The 15271-nt window shown below is 37.2% G+C and overlaps 1 protein-coding gene across 2 annotated transcripts in view; it reads left to right on the top strand.

Annotated features, from left to right (window-relative positions):
- Positions 1-15271, top strand: part of Inpp4b (inositol polyphosphate-4-phosphatase type II B) — a 943087-nt gene that overhangs the window by 131832 nt on the left and 795984 nt on the right. For both annotated transcript variants that reach the window (XM_010639876.2, XM_019209903.2), the window contains exons 2-3: positions 5751-5848; positions 5954-6035. The gene's annotated coding sequence lies outside the window, so the exon portion shown is untranslated. The remainder of the gene's footprint in view (positions 1-5750; positions 5849-5953; positions 6036-15271) is intronic.

The following is a 15271-nucleotide window of genomic DNA, read 5'->3' as shown; positions in this document are numbered from 1 at the left end:
GGCAATGGGGCCAAGTGACCGTGGACTGAAACCACCCAAACTGTGAAACAAAATAAACATCTGCTCATTGAAAGTTGCTTATCTCAGCTGTTTTGTCACAGTGATGGAAAGTGACATATTTTGTCCACTTTTTTTTAAATAATTTCCAGGAGAAATGATACAGGGAGCAATGTCAACAACAGTACTAGCTACTATTTAGAAAGTACTATGTGCAATCTGCAGTATTAGGTAGGTGCTTTTCCTTTTCTTTTCTTTTTAAATTTTTTTTCTTTTTGGTACCAGGGATTGAACTCAGGACCTTGTGCTTTCAAGGCAGGTGTGATGCCATTGAGCTAAATCCCCAGCCCCTGCTTTTCTTTTTAATATTATCATATTAATTTTGATATAAAGGCTATGAGATAAACCTTACTATTCTCTATTTTTAGAGGCATAAAGCTATTTTCTGAGTCACGTTGTAAGTCATGGTGGATAGTGAATGGATCGTATCAATTTGAGTAAGAAACGCCCAGCTAAATGGCATCAGTATAGTTCTGGGAGTGGCTGAAGGGATTTACTGCAAACAGAAGAACCCCTTGGTGCGAGTGACGACAACTAGAAGGCTTGTTGCCTCAATGAGATAAAAAGGAAATGAAAAAAGAAGGCTTGCTCTCTTTCTTTGGAGGACTTTCAGTGTTCGCCTTCACCTTGGACGTTGTCTCCTGGCTTCCAGCACAGACCCTTCAGCTTTCCGTCACAGACCTTTCCGCCTTCCATTGCAGGCTTTCTGGCCTGATACGGACTTACATAGGACACTGCAGTGAGCTCCAGGCCTTTAACTGGATCCTTTGGATCCCCAGTGCACAGGCAGCCCTTTGTACGCTTCCACACCTGGCTCTGCAGGCGGCCATTATGAGCCTATCTTGTAAATCCTTAGATATATTTGTTTACCTTGCATTAAATCTATTCTGTAGTAAGCATAGACTGGTACACATGGGTAATGGGAAAACATAGGCGCTGTATGTAGACTCCAGAAACCTTTCAACAAGTCTAGTGCACCCACTTTACATCCAAGTTTTAGTTAAATGCAAAACCTTGTTCCTTATTCTGTTAATTTTAGGGTTCCGGCTTTAGTAGGGGTTTCCTCTGTTTCCTCTTTTGTAGGACTACATGCAGTCACAAGTTGCTTGCCAAGTTCTTCATAATGTTTTGAATCCAACCCCCCTTTCCCATTTCATTGTTGCACACTAGCTCGAGCCCCACCTCATTTTTTATTTATGATAGAAACACCCTTTGCATAACCTTTGTTCCTCTTTACATAGTGTACTGTGCACTGCTATGTGCTTGGGCTTCCTCGAGCCCAGGTAGAGTGCAGCTCCTTCACAATTCTACTGCTTGTTGAATTAGTTGCAAACACTCCAGGCTAGAGGTGGTACGGACATAAAAGATTAGACTATTTTGAGGTTAAACTGAGAATGTATACGCAAAAAACTTAATATAATGTTTGCATGGAGAAGAAACCTAATAAATATTTTATGTTGTAATAATTTTCTGTTCTCCCCAATTTGGTACAATTTACTCTTCTAACTTATGTGTTCCAAAACTCTCAACTCTGTCCTCTACTCTTAACAAGAATGAAATAACTTATATCCACTTTTCTTTAATAATACATTTTCCCCCCTATACCAGGACCCTGCACTTGCCAGGCAGGTGTGGTGACACTGAGTTACATCACCAGCCAGTAATACTTCTAGATTTTTAAAAATTTGTTATTTTTGGTACCAGGGATCAACTTGGGTCCTTCCATTTGTGAAGCAGGTGGTGGCACCACTGAGCTAAATCTGCGGTCCAATAATACTTTTATTCATATTTTTTCTTTCTTGGAGTGCTCCCCTTCCTGTCAATGTTTATTTCTGTCCTTTAAATCTATTAATTATAGATCCTTCCACAGATTTTCCTGATAGATCTCCTGTTTCAAATTGGACTTTTTTATTCCTGCAAATTCATAATGTCTTCTTTATGACTCTCAGAAGACAAATCATTTAGACAATGAGGTAATGTAATTATTTGAGTACTTGGCTCATCTTTTGTGGATTGTAAAGTTTCTGAGAACAGAATTTGGAGCCAATTAATTCTGCACCTTTGTAAGGCATAACAGTAAATTGCCCAATAATAAGTATTGGATACAATACTTAATTTCTATTATCTTCTCTAAGTTTATTAAGATAATAATAGGCCACTAGAATAAAATTCCCCAAATTTCTCTGGCTGCAGTGAAATAGAAATTAATTGCCTTGAGAGGGCTGTTGGGCCCAGGTAGGGCATCCTGATCCCTCTACAATTGGACCCAGGAAACTCAGTTTCTTGTTTTCGTTCATGATTTCTTGGTGTTGACCCATGTGCATGATGATCCTCAGGACATCTTTTCCAGTAATAAGTCTTGAACCCAGCTCTCCTCACATGCTAGGCAATCACTGTATTACTGAGATACAGTCCCAGTTCTTTTTAAAAATTTTTTATTTTAAACAGGGTCTTGCTAAGTTGCCCAGGCTGGCTTCATACTTGCAATATTCTTACCTCAGTTTCCTAATTACAGGCTGTGATTATAGGCATACACCATCACTTCTGGTTACTTAGGATATTTTGATTTCTCCAAAGAAGACGCAGAGAATGAAAAGAAGGGAATAATTAGCAGTCTTTGCCACCACCTCCTGGGGATAATTTTTATATGTTGTTTTTACTTTCATTAGTGTCTTATAACAAGATCAAGATTGGATCATTCTGAATAACAGGGTTTTTTTTAAATGACTAAGTACCTATCAAAACATAAAAATTTTTAAGTTTGTCTTTGTGTTACTGAACTTTCATCTGCTGTGACAAAATACTTGAGAAAGCTACTTGAAAGGAGAAAAGATTTATTTTGGCTCACGGTTTTTTCAGAAGCTTCATGGTGGGCCTGTTCCAGTGGTAGGCGATTCTGTTGCTGGGGAACTGAGGTGAGCCAGTACATCGTGGCAGAAGGGCAGGGTGGAGCAAAACTGCAAACACCATGGAAGCTGGGAAGCAGTCAGAGAAGAAAAACAGTGTAAGAGTAAGGAGTCAGAGACAAAATGCTCCCTTCAGAGCCATGCCCTAGGTGATCTGCTTCATCTAATTAGGCCCCACCTGCCACAAAGCCTGTTAGGTTGTGAACACATCCATGGATGGATCTGTTGATGGGGTTAGAGTCCTCAGGATCCAGTCATTTCCCTGAAGCCCTTCTGAACACTGCTGCACTGGGGACCAAGCACCTAGCATGTAAACCCTGAGTGACACGTGGTATCTAAACCATGACAGCTCTTTGAATAGATGTCTTTTTGCATTGCTTTTTCAATTGAATTATTAAGCATTTAAAATCATTTCCTCAGTACTCAAGATCATCTTTGTAAATATCAAAGATGAAAAAAGAGTAACATTCTTGGATGTGATGGTCCAGGTTGCTCTTTGTGAATTTTCACTTCTCTATTATGATGTAGTAGTGATGCCCTTGGATCTCACCAAGCTTTTGTTCCTTTACTCAGTGTCTGTTTTGGAGTGACACCTCCTACTCTTGCATGGGACTTTAGTTGATACTGCTGGCTGATGTTAATGCAATTGCCTATATAAAGCCTATCTTCTTTGTTGCTGTTTATAAAATTTTGTGGGCTTAGAAAGTAAACAAAAACTATGTGCCAGGCTCAGTTATGAGTATTTATAAATTTTAACTCATTTCATCCTTATAACAGCACTATAAAATATATTATTATTTCCCACATCTCATGAGCGATCTAACAGAGTGCTGAATTTACCTAACTTGCCCAAGGTCACAGAGCTAGTAAATGGCAGAGCCAAGATTCAACTCAAACTCTGGAGCCTGTGCTCTTAATAATTACTCTGCACTGCCTTTAGGCTTCTTCAAATTCTGTGCACTCTGAGAATAAATAGATTCTGAAGAAGAGTGAGAGGCACTCTTATATAAATAGCATTTTTGGTCTTCAGAGCATTCTCCTGCGCAATTGCATACAGATTGAATTGTAAGATAGGCAAGTTGCACGTAGGTGAGGTTTTCAGCAATTTTAGTTGTTTGGACAGTTATGTCAAAAAGCAGTAAGAAAGCTTGTTCTAGGCTCTAAAAAGTAGGTCAGTTGCAAAATAGGGGCTCAGAGGCAAGTGTTTCTTTGATTCTACATTTGATGTCACTGTCATTGGTAGTTGGTTGATTCTCTTTTAAACAGTGGCCAAACAACAGCTTCCTCAATGGCTCCTGTTCTGTAATACAGACTGCAGAGATCATGTCACTGCAGAGACAGAGGAAATGTTTTAAAAGGAAAAAACAAAAAGTCTAGGGAATGTCTCCAGTGCTTTTCTTTACCACTATACTGTAGAATCCAGTTTCCAAATGTGAATGATTCAAAGGAAAAAAAAAAGACTGTCAAGTGTCTCAGTTCTATAATCCCAGTACTTTGGGATACTGAGGCAGAAGGACCACAAATTCAAGTGCAGCCTGGGCAATTTAGTGAGTTAGCTAGAGCCCATCTCAAAAAATAGAAATGGGATTGGATGCTCAGATCAGCAAGAAAGCCTGGGGTTCCATTCTTGGGACTGTAAATCAAAATGGAAGATTGGGCCTCTAGCAGGCAATTATACAGTTAAAAAAATACAATATCTGAACAATGTTTCTAATTTAAAGCACAAGTGTGTCATAGGGCAGCTTGGAGTGAAAAGGCATTTGCTGGGAACAGTGCCAAAAAGCAAGGGAATTAGTGAAGTGAAAAAGGTTGTGTAAATGCTGACAGAGGAGTAGGTATTACCTAAGATCATTATGAATTCTATAAAATGGAGATTGTTCATATGAATCTGAGGCCTTGGTACTTTATTCTGATGATTGACATCAGTTTGCTGCATGTTTCTTAGGTATTAACTCATTTTTCTTCTTCTAAAACAACCCAGAGCACTTTCTTTCTAGCCGAGGTGACTAGCAATGTTGAAAAGTAAGAATTCTCTTCACTTATCTATTGCTGTGAATGATTTTATTATAAGGCAGCAGCACATTTTTGGAGGTCCACAATTTGGTTTATTATAAAACAAGTGTGAAAGTAGAATTTTCTATAAAATCCTATACTTGGAGCATTTTGTACTCCTGCACCTCATTAGCCTGCCAAAATGAGTAGTTAATGTTCATTTTTTATGTAACAACATATATAATTACTAGTTATAAAATTTGGACTGAAGCATATAAAGGAAATAAAGCACTACATAGCACCAGAATGAGTAGGAAGGATATAGTGGCATAGTAACAAGGAATGTGATATTTCTAGAGCCTGATATTGGCAGATATAAATAATTCTACTTCAGTCTATTAGACATACCCATGGCCCTCTACTGCTTCTCTTACCCACCTCTGAGAGTTCAAGTGCACCTTGACAAACACAGGTCCCTTGTAGGGGTGCATTAAAGATAATTGTTGGTCTACTGCCAAAGCATCCCTTAGCTGATACAGCTTTTCTTAAATTCAAGTAATATAGACCAGTGGTATTTTCAAGGCTGCACTAGCTTCAGAGTATTCAAACCTCTTTAGAGATTACGTCACTCTTTTAAATGAGGGTAGGAAGAGATTAGCCAAGATCAAATCTGAAATCCTTGGGTTCCTGTTAGAATTTTAAATTGGCTTATCCTTGTCTCTTTGAATTTGGAATGAAGCAATGTCTTGTACACTCTTGAACACTTGAATTTGCAACTTTGGTTTGATCTTTCAGACAGAACCTTCAGTCATTTGACTCAACACCTGTATTACCTGGCAGAGGAAGACCTCGGGCTTCAGCCGCCACATCCTTGATGGACCTGCTACTGTCAGGTGTGTTTCTGAATATTAACCCAGACACCAGCTGTGACTTTGTGCTCTGGCTTTTGTGTCATTTTCACCCCATGTAAACCTAGATCTTAAATTCTGTCATTTCAGTGCCTTACAAGAAAAAGAAATCCAATTGTGCCAAGCTTTCATAAATTTCCCACTTGTGCATGAAGATTTAAAAGTCACAAAAGTGAGTAATTATTTTGGTCTTATTTGTATATATATCCTCAAAACTATAGTGATCCTCTTGCTTCAGCCTCCAGAGTGCTGGGCTCTTTATTTCTTTTTCAAAAATTATTTTATATTTAATAACATGTATTACTTGTACACATTAATAGGGTTCAATGTGATATATCAACACGTGCATACCGTATGCACTGAAAAAATTCAGTTTTCCTTTGTTCCATTGTGCCTATCCTCACTTTCCCTACCTTTAGTAATCACTATTCTTCATTCATCACCTTTTGTTTGCTTCCATGCATGACAAAGAACATATGGTTATACTTGTTTTTTTTTTTTTTGTTTTGTTTTCTTTTGTTTCTCTTCATTTCTTTCCACGCCTTACTCTTGTCTTCACATTTGCCTTCGGAATTCTCTAGACTTTGTATTATGTAGAAAACCCCACTCTCGCCACTGGTGTCGAAGCCCTTGGTAGCTTAAATTTTACTCTAAGGACCTCTCACAATGTTTTTCCAGCAAAGAGAGCTCTCTTCTAAGAATTGCAGGTCAGGAGTTGGTGACCTCTCAACATACTATTATGGATGATAGCTCAGGAACTTTGTTAATTGCTTTCCTCCTTACAGCTCTCTCCGTTTCTTTTCCCTTCTTTTTCCTTTTATTGTGTTCCTCTCTTCACCCATCTCGCCTGTTCTTCCCTCCTTACCTCCTTCCTTTTATACCTGATGTTCACTAAACATCCTCTAGGCACAGGCATAAGGAGGGTGAATAAGATAGGACCTTGCATTTAAGAAGCATCAACTGAGGAGACCAAAAATATATACAGTGTGGCAGGCAGAGAGGAGGGTATGGGTCTAAAGTTCATTTCATGGTTGCTAACTTGGAGGATTGCTTTGATAGCAATGCCATTAAAGAAAAATATTAGAGGAGAGGAAGGTTCTGGAAGAAATGATAATAGGTTGGTGTTCAGTATACAATTTTATGTACCTATAAGATGACTGGGAAGAGTAAAATTTAGTTTCCAGTTCATGAAAGAGATTAAAACTGGACCATAATTTCAGGAGTTGCCAGTATAGGAAGGAAAAGAGAATAAAAAGAAAAAGGACCAAAAGAAAGTCATCTTAAATAACACCCACCTTTTAGAAGAGAAAGAGCCATGAACGATAAAATGCAAAAACTTGAAAGTAAAAAAATCAAATGGAGACTAACCCAGTCTGTTTTCATTCTCTTAACTTCCTCTTGTGACCATGAGATCACAGACATCACAGTTACAACCACACCTAGCAACTAGGACGAGGACAGAGTCACATCTGAGGAGAGAGGGACTGACCACTGCCCTTATAGACCATTCTTTTCATTCTTTTCTTTTCAGTACTGGAGCCTGAACACAGGGCCTTGAACATGCGAGGCAGATGCTCTGACACTGTGCTGCATCTCCAGCACAAATCATCCCTTCTCGATCCATTTTTAGTGAAGACGGAGAATTCATTGTCACCGTCTTTCTCACTTTCCTTGCCTAGTAGTTCTTCATTGTTCCAAGTTGGTTCCATTCTTCTTCAATTACTGTGTTATAAACCTTCTCAAAAAATGTGTGTTTTTTTCTTCTCTGAAGTCCCTTTTAAACCTTTTTCTTCACAGAGTCTCACTAGTTGAAGTGGGCTGATGTTCCATTCAACCTCTCTATGCTTTAAATAAATTCATCCCTAAATAGCATTTGCAAATTGAGAAGCATGTTGAATTAAACTTGTGGTGCTCTGTGATCTCTGAATTTTTTGTTTACATTTCGACATAGGCCAAAGTTAGATCTTAGTTTTTTGTAATAGCTACTAGCTTCAAATATATGATTACCAGGAATATGAGCTTTTTATCTCTGACTAAAGTGTAAGGGATAGAATCTGAGTAAATAGGATTGAAAATATAAGACAAAGACAATTATTGAAAGATTTTTCAGTTAAGAGAATTCACACTGAAGGTTTCTGCACGCACGGTCTTTGTCATTAGTAGTCTTTTTGAATTGGCGGTAATAAAATGGCTTTCTGGTCCTGCAAGGGCACAAGAAGTTAAAGAAATTAAATGCTTATAGGTGGCAGAAAGTTGTTTTTCCTTAAGTGATAAATTTCTTTGCCTCTGACATCTCACAAAAAGTGATTTTATTCTTCTGTTTTCTATAAAATATATGATTGGTTTTATGATCATTTAAAATTATTTTATGACTTTTGTAAGGATCCTTGCAATAAATTTCGGTGTGTTTTTTTATAAGGAGAACAAAAAGATAAAATATAACGAGGCTGAAATAATTCTGTCTTCCTATACCTAAACATTCATGTATAAGTTTATATAAAACTTTGTGAGCCCCAGAACTAATCTGTGAGACTAGAGACCTGCTTATAATTCTGCCTGTTGGGCAGAATGTGTATTTCTACTCTTTCAAAATTGGACCGCCAGGGTTCCGGTGACCCAGACCCTTAAATGGCCAGGTTGATGGGGGAGCTGAGGATCCTGGCTTCAAGCCTCCAGGGCTTGAAATTTTCCTGCAGACTCATTCACTGGCAGATCCAAGTGTGGTGAGAGTCTGCAATCCAGAGCGGGTGGACAGGCAAGGTGGATTTTAAAAAACATTTCATTAGAACATTTTTCAAATGTGTAAGAATTGGAGAGAATTTTAGAGGAAAAAGTATACCCCCAACCCTTATTTTATCCTCCAGGTGCTGCACCATGTGTCTGTGTTTCCCTTTATTTCCCCTCTAGTCTATTTTATCTTCTTTATGCATTCCATATAAATGGAGTGTATCAGTGGGCTTCTCCCTAAATATTTCAATATGTACATTGTTAACTTGAATTCAACAGGAGATTGCTGTTTTTCTTTTATTATAAAGTTTATATACATTAAAATGCATCAGTATTCTCAGTGTGGTGATGGAGTATTTGGCCAGAACACTTGTATACTTGTGTCAGACAAACACACTAATATTAGAATGTTATCTCACCCAATAGAATTGTTTCAGGGCTTTTCTCATCCCTACCTTTGGAGGAAAATGGTATTCTGATACTTTATTTCTTTTATGTCTTTTTTTTTTTGGTGCCGGGGTTCAAACTCAGGACCTTGTGCTTGCGAGGTAGACAGCAGAACCACTGAGCTAAATCCCCAGCCCTTCTGATATTTTATTGATGGTCTACTCTGCTTCAAGAAGATTTAGGGGGGAATATGGGATATGTAAACTTTATTGCATATAATTTATATAATTTATTTTCTACAATTTATTATATAAACTATATTAATGTATTATATAATTTCTTATATATTTTATCATATATATATATGACTTGCATTTTGATGGAGATATAAATGAAGAAAATAAATAGGGGATTATTTAATATGCTTTATAAGGTAATGAGTGGTATCAAGAAAATGAAATTTGGATTATCTGAGAAAATATTAGCAAATAAATGAGGGAAGAAACTGTGGAAATCTGAAGTAAAAGTATCTGTCGTGGGCAGAGGGCAAGTGCCCAGTGGGTGCTTCACGGGAATTTCCACAAGGTAACAAATGAGGCCAAAATGAAGGGAATAAAGATGAGATGATGAGGGCAAAAAGGTCATAGAGGTCCGGGTACGTCAGGGGTCTTTTCTGCTGCTGTAAGAACTTTGGAATTTGCTCTGAGTCAGCTATTAGTTCTCCAGAGCCATTGGAGGAGGGACATGGTGGGCATTCTTGAAAGGGATCATTCCAGCTCTTTGAAGGGAATATACCAAAGGGAGCAGGAGTGTAAGATCAGTGGAATTTTTCCACAGTGGAGGCTATAGGTGATTGTAGCTCAGGAAATTTATTTAAACTCTCTGAGACTCAGTTTCTCCTATTATAAAATTGCACTTCCAGTGATACTTACCGCATAGAGTTGTGACTAGGTTATTTTGTTGTGAGTATTAGTAAGAATGCACATTGCCTATCATAGTGCCTTTCTGTTGGTTTGTCTAACCACTCAGTTAAGCTTCACTGTTTTCATGTTACCAGTGACAACTGAGGCTTCCACTGGGGCTGAGGTTGCTGCAGAATAACAGAGTGAAACATGCCATAGCAAGGTTCTTTTATGTTGGTTAAGAGTGAGATAAATTACGTAGAATAAAATCTTTACATATTGAGTTAGAATGTGTGTGTGTGTGTGTGTGTGTGTGTGTTGCTGGCATTTCATATTGAAGGATATTTGAGTTATATGGTAAACCTGATTATACCTTGTGTCTAAATAATTTTGTTTGGAAATTTTGTTTTTTCAAAAGTTTTTCGTAGGAGTGAGATGAGTGATTTTTATATTTTCTTTATTAATATCTACTTGTATTACATTAAAATAAAAAATAAATAAAATGAAATAGAAAGGCAATAAAAATATTGTATAATTAAAAAATTGAGCACGAATAGAACCTTCCCTAAGGCTTGAAAGTACAAAAATTTTGGGTGTAGTATAGATAGAATGAACCAACAAGAGAGCCACAGTGGAAATAAGACAATTTAGAATTCCTTTGTGAAAACACTACAGTGTGTTTGTGTCTGCCTGTGTTATTGGTGAGTGTTTACTGAATCTGTAAGTGTTTATGCATGTTTATAGTAAATAAATCTGCCATTGTGAATTTATCTTTGGCCCTTGATAATCTATTTCTTGCATTTTTGTCTGTGTTCAAACATAACTTTCTTGTCTCAGTTTTATCTGATGGTTCATCTCAGTGCATATTTGCCTACCTGTCTGCGAAGAAATATTATAACTTTGCTCAAGGACAAAAGCTTCCAAGAAAGCAAATAATGAACCTGGGAAGGTATTACATCAGGACTTCCTCCAGAAGTAATGGGCTAGACATTGTCAGGGGTGTAATAGAAGAGCATGAGTCAATAGAAATTAACTAAGTGTTTAAAATAGTAAATATTTTATGTCTAAGATAAATTGAATTTAAAAAGTCATCAAAACTGTGGAATTGAAGCAAATAATATGGCATTTCATTGTTTGCTACGAGAGTATAAGAGGAATATGAAGACTTCACAAAAAATGAAATAGGTAGACAGGAAAAAATTGCTCATCAGAGTTAGAAATTCTTGAATTATAGTATATAAATAATTAATATGACCAAACCAGGAGAATCACAATCTTAAAACAATTGTACAGGTATAAATTTAATTTCCCACAAAGTTAGGCATTGAAAGATACAATTTTATTTCCCTAGAACTGAAATTAATTTATACCCCAACTCATCCAGCCTAGTGTACAAATTTAACAATTGTCACTCTAAGGTAAACTTAGTCAATTCAAGAATTTGTCAAGCCTCTGAGAATTTCCCCCTTTCCATTTACCTTGACAGTGTATGTATATTTCTCTAGTACGAGAGAGGCAGGGCATCTATTCACCTGTCAACAGCCTTTGCTGGAATCTGTTGACACCTTCTAGTGCTAATTCCCATATTTCTCCTCATACAAAAGCTATAATCTGAATCGTTCATTCTTTATATAGTTCTAATGAAGTATATGCCACTGACTTAGTATGAGGAATGTCTTGGTATAGCATGGAAATTATGGGGTATAACATGTTTCTAAGATGAGTGGTCTCCCTCTGTCTTCCCTGCACACACACACTATCCTTCCTGTAAGGTTAGTCTATTTTGCCTTTCTACTCTTGAATGTAGGCTGGCCAAATTGACTTGCTTGTTCCAAATAGCAGGCAACAGCAATTTTCTGAGACTTCCAAGACTAGGTTACAGGAAATACTGCGGGTTGAACCTCTTGGAACGCTACCTTTGCATATTGCCTGGGTGCTCTGAGCTGCTGCAAAAGGAGTTCAGCTACTCTAAGATTCACATGACCAAGACAAAAATGGGCCTGATTCTGATAGCCAGATTCAGCTGGGCCCAGTGAGCTTTCAGTCATCTCATCCAAGGCACTAGACTTGTACATAATGCTGTCTTGGGCCCTCCAAAGGAGCCCATTCCCATGCTGAGTTGTACGAATTGACACTGAGCATAAGATTCTCAGCTGAACCTTGCACATATTTCTGACCCAGAATATCATGAAAGATAATGACATTGTTGTTTTAAGCCATGGAATTTTGGAATAGCTTATTATGCTGAAGAAGATAGGACTGAAACTGGAGTGGAGCAGCATATTAATGAATATTTCGGATTTTCATATTCTACCCACTCAGCATAGTCAAATTAGTCATTTAGTATTAATCTCATGTTCTTTTGAACACTGTGAGCCATTGTCAGGAAGTATTTCCTGCCAAATATGGGGTTTGATCCAGAACTCTACTTCATCAACGTCTTCTCCCTTCAAGTGTCAATGCTTGAAGACTTTCCAGAAAAACTTTGTCAAGAAACTTTTGATAGTTTTTTTCTTTTTTCTGGATTGAATATCCATTACTCGTTGTATCTTCTCCCTCAGTTACACTGTACTTCTTTTACTGTTAACTATTCTGCTTCAATCCACTTTGATGTGTAACTTTGGGATTGATCTATTTATCCTTATGGTCTCTGTTAATTTCTACAGAAGTATAACATACACATGGAAAATGCATAAATCTTAGTGGTATTACTATGAATCTTCAAGAACACTAATGTGTAAATACCACCCAGGTCAAGAAATAGAACATTTAGTAGTGTCTAGAAATCATTATTTTTTTCAGGCTGCGCTCATTTGCCCAATTTAACCAGTATTTGACTTTTTGCCCATGCATTAGCTTTGAATACATTGGACTTTATGTAAGTGTATTCATATAGTATGTATCCTTTAGTTTGGATTCATTCATTTAACTCTCTGTGATAGTCATCTGGGTTGTACACACAATAATTATTTGTTCATTCAAATTGTATAATATCCTGCTATATGAATATATCACAATTTATTTGCCCATACATACTGGCATATGTACAAATTTTTGTTTTGTGTGTACCTGACATGGAAGGGAAAAACCATACAGTATGTGATTGCTCACCTTTGGCAGACAGTCTCAAGCCATTTTAAGTAGTTGTGCCAATTTTAATTTATTTCTTTTTAATTGTTGGCTATCTGGTGGATGTGTATTTTTTTGTTTTGTTTAATATTCATTTTCCTGAAAGAATAATGATGTTAAACACCTATCCATATGTTTATAACTATTTGATCTCCTTTCTGCAAAGTGCCTGTTGAATCTTTTCCCCATTACGGTGATTTGGGCAACGAGAAAGGTCTTAATTTTAATGAAATCTCATTTACCAATCTTTTCCTCTCTAGAATTTTTCTGTATCCTGTTAAAGAAATCCTTGCCTGCCCCGATGTCATTGTATTAGTTTTCCATTGCTGCTAAACAATTACTATAAGCTAAGCAGCTTACACCACATCACCTCTCAGAGTCTATGGGGCAGAGATGGGAGTGTGCTTCGCTTGATCCACTGCTCAGCATCTCTCAAAGTTGAGATCAAGGTGTTGGCCAGGTTTTGTTCTCATCTGGGGACCTGTCTGGGCAGAACCTGCTTCTGAGCTCACTTAGGTTGTCGGCAGAACTAATTTCTGTGTGTACTGAGGGCAGCAGATTTCTGCAGGGCTTCGGCTGCTGGTTATCCTCAGATCACTGAGGCCACCTGTAGTTCCTTCAGGCTGTCTGAAGTTCTTTATCATGGGGCTGCTCCAACTTGCTGGTAAAGTCATCAACCCCGTAAGGACAGTCCCCCTTTCAGGGAAGTCCCAGTCCCTCTCTTAAGGACCTTTACTTGATTCAGATTCACAGAAGAAAATCTTTCTTTCTATAATAATTCTAAATCAACTTTTTTTTTGAGATGTATTTACTTTAGAAATTCTTTGTCATATTCTAGCAGATCCCAGTCACAGACCAAACTCACACTCCAAGGGAATGGGATTATACATTGTATGAGCACTCGGGGACATGAGTCATGTAAGGTCTGTCCTCAGAGTGTGCAAGATTTAAAAAAATTTTTTTTACAAGTTTTATTATTTTACATTTAACATTTAGTCTCATGATATATTTGAGCTTGTGTTTTATGTGACTTAGAGAGTCAGATTCATTTTTAAGTGGACAACTGTGATAGATTGAGTGAATTTATGTATATGTTTGATCCTTTTTCTAGATTTCTGTTTCTGTTAATTGGCCAATTTATCTCTTCTGTTCTGAAACCATCTTTGCTCACTGCTTAGGATTCTAATAGCTTCATATCTGGGGAGTGTGAAGCCTCCAAATTTGTTCTTTAAGTTTGTCTTAATTATCTTTGATTTTTATATTCCCACATAAATTGTTAAATCAGCTTGCTGATTTCTACCAAAATCTCTTGTAGGATTTTCAGTGGCATTCCAGTATATTTATGGATCAATCTGAAAGAACTGATAAAATAAAAATTGAATCTTTCAAATCACTGTAGTGTTATCTCCCATTAATTCATTCTCCCCTTCCCTCTTCTCTCATCTTTAAAAATTTATCTTAATAATGTTTTTCAGTTTTCTGTGTAGAAGTCTTGCATGTTTTTCATTAGGTTTGCTTCTCTAGAAAGTTAACCAGTAGTTCTCTAGGAAGGTGGAGTATTCTATCAATCCCAGAAGATTAAGCATTTTTTTGAGGTACTGGGGATCAAACTAAGGACCTTGTGCTTGCAGAGCAGGTGCATTGCCACTGAGCTAAATCCTTGGCCCCCTTTTTTGTATCCAGGATCAAACTTGGGTTCTTGCACTTGCAAGGCAGGTGGCGGAACTACTGAGCTAAATCCCTGGCCCAAGGTTAAACATTTTTGAAGCAGAGGTGGGACTTAGAAAAGTTGTAACTTCACTAAATTCCTCAGTCAGGTCCTTCAACTATAATTTTACTAATGAAAATTGCACATGATCAGGAAACTAGATTCCAATATTCAAATACACAGATAGTGTTTAAATGTTATTATAGTATATTTTTATTCAATCTAATTATAGGTACAGAGTAACTTAACGGTAAACTTTGAAACCACTGCAGCTAGAAAGGATGTTTAATGTTGTTCAGAAAATACAAATGCAATAATGTCTGTGCTCAAAGGAGCAATCTGATTCATGGTCTTATAGTGTTCCCTGTCTAATCTGGAAGAGAGAGGATCCAGGACAGAGAGAGATCTTTCTTGACTGTATCTCACTAGGACTGTTGGTTGTTTTTTTAATAAGGAGAAAAATGGAAAAGAGATCCCTAATATGTATGCATATTTATGTCAGTTTGTGTGTGTGTGTGTGTGTGTATATATATATATATATATGTATATATATGA

The sequence above is a fragment of the Fukomys damarensis genome, unplaced genomic scaffold, assembly GCF_012274545.1.
Source record: "Fukomys damarensis isolate Sample0158 unplaced genomic scaffold, DMR_v1.0_HiC HiC_scaffold_38, whole genome shotgun sequence".
Lineage (NCBI taxonomy): Eukaryota > Metazoa > Chordata > Mammalia > Rodentia > Bathyergidae > Fukomys > Fukomys damarensis.
This window is presented reverse-complemented; position numbering and strand designations above follow the sequence as displayed.